At 62.9% G+C, this 1,958-nt stretch overlaps 2 non-coding genes across 2 annotated transcripts in view; both read left to right on the forward strand.

Moving 5' to 3' along the window:
- Window positions 1-82, forward strand: part of LOC146144266 (small subunit ribosomal RNA) — a 1,811-nt gene extending 1,729 nt beyond the window's left edge. The window contains exon 1 of the ribosomal RNA XR_014500556.1: window positions 1-82. This exon is cut by the window's left edge and continues 1,729 nt beyond it. This is a non-coding gene — a ribosomal RNA (small subunit ribosomal RNA).
- A 247-nt stretch (window positions 83-329) lies between these two features.
- LOC146144267 (5.8S ribosomal RNA) lies at window positions 330-483 on the forward strand. The gene has a single exon (XR_014498906.1). It is a non-coding gene; the product is annotated as a 5.8S ribosomal RNA (ribosomal RNA).
- The last annotated feature ends 1,475 nt before the right edge of the window (window positions 484-1,958 follow it).

Below are 1,958 nucleotides of genomic sequence, written 5' to 3' on the forward strand. Positions count from 1 at the left end.
AGAAGACGATCTAACTTGATCATTTAGAGGAAGTAAAAGTCGTAACAAGGTTTCCGTAGGTGAACCTGCGGAAGGATCATTAACGGTCTCGCAAACGCTTCGGCGAACGCGAAACTCGGACAAGCGAGAGAAAAAGTCTTTGCTACCCGGCGCCCGACCCGCGAGGAGCGGCGCGCCGGCCGGCGATTCGGTCACCCGGTAATGTTTGCGCGTCGAGTGCCGCGGTGCCGCGCGCTCCGGCTTCAAGCGTCGGCCTGGCCGACCGCTCGGCGCGGTCTATTTTGTCACCCTATAGTGCGAGGCACTGTGCGAGCGAAACAATCGTGGATGGCTCTTGGCGGTGGATCACTCGGCTCGTGAGTCGATGAAGGACGCAGCTAGCTGCGTGAATTAGTGTGAATTGCAGGACACATTGAGCATCGACGTTCTGAACGCAAATTGCGGCCTCGGGTCAATCCCGGGGCCGCGCCCGCCTCAGGGTCGCGTTGCAAACGTTCCGCGCGGGGATTTCTCCGCGCGGCTGCTGCGGCGTCGGACGCGCGAGCGCCCGTCCCGCTCAAGACAGCACGGCACGATGCGCGACGATCGCGACCAGAATCCCGCGCGGCGGCGGCGAGTCGACCTCGAAGAGGCCAACGGCTGGCGGCTCAAGGGCGGGAATCGAGGTGCGGCGGCGGCGCGCGGCGCCGACGGCGAGCGCGGAACGGGAAGAATAGTCCCGGTCCTTACTTTCGGCCTGAGGTCGGACGAGGCTACCCGCTGAATTTAAGCATATTACTAAGCGGAGGAAAAGAAACTAACGAGGATTCCCTCAGTAACGGCGAGTGAAGCGGGATGTGCCCATCGCCGAATCCGCGCGCTTTTGGAGTGCGCGGAATTGTGGCGTACGGAATTCGTCACGGCGCGCTTCGCCGGTCGCCCGCGTCCTTCTGATCGAGGCCTTTTCCCAGAGCGGGTGTCAGGCCCATGGCGGCGACAGGCGGGCGCGCTACGGCGTCTTCCCAGAGTCGGGTTGTTTGGGAATGCAGCCCAAAGCGGGTGGTAAACTCCATCTAAGGCTAAATACGGTCACGAGACCGATAGCGAACAAGTACCGTGAGGGAAAGTTGAAAAGCACTTTGAAGAGAGAGTTAAAGAGTACGTGAAACCGTCGAGAGGCAAACGGGAGGGCCTGTCGGGTCGCCCGGTCGCTTTCAGCCGGCCCCCTGTCGGCGACGTTGTCGTGCGGACCCTCACGGGCCGCCGGCGGCGCCGCCCGATCGGGGACCAGCGCACTAGCGCCGGGCGAAGGCCGCGACCGTCTGGACGGCGGCGAGAAGGCCGCGCGCAAGGTAACCCGGCCTCGGTCGGGTACTATAGGCGCGCGTGTCCGTCGGCCCGCCGTTCGGGCGAGGAGAGATCGCCGCGTCTGCCCTTCGGGGCCGAGCGCCCGGTGCCGGCTGGGGCGTCGTGGGTCGGGGACTGTTCTCAGTGCCCAGCCTCTTCGTCTCGGTCGCGCTTCCGGTGTCGTTTCGCGAGGCGCACGGGGTCCGCGGCTGAAGTCAGCCACCTTCCCGACCCGTCTTGAAACACGGACCAAGGAGTCTAACGTGAGCGCGAGCCACGGGGCAGTACGAAACCCATGGGCGCAGTGAAAGTGAATGTCGGCGCGGTCCGGCGGAGGTGAGACGTCGTCGTTCGCGGCGGCCGCATCACCGGCCGATCTCGTCCGCTTTGCCGGAGAGGTCGAGCGAGAGCGTTCGCGTTGGGACCCGAAAGATGGTGAACTATGCCTGAAGAGGTTGAAGCCAGAGGAAACTCTGGTGGAGGACCGTAGCGATTCTGACGTGCAAATCGATCGTCAAATTTGGGTATAGGGGCGAAAGACTAATCGAACCGTCTAGTAGCTGGTTCCCTCCGAAGTTTCCCTCAGGATAGCTGGCGCTCTGTCGCAGTTTTATCTGGTAAAGCGAATGATT

This window comes from Ascidiella aspersa, chromosome 5, assembly GCF_963924565.1.
Source record: "Ascidiella aspersa chromosome 5, kaAscAspe10.2, whole genome shotgun sequence".
NCBI classification, from domain to species: Eukaryota; Metazoa; Chordata; class Ascidiacea; order Phlebobranchia; family Ascidiidae; genus Ascidiella; species Ascidiella aspersa.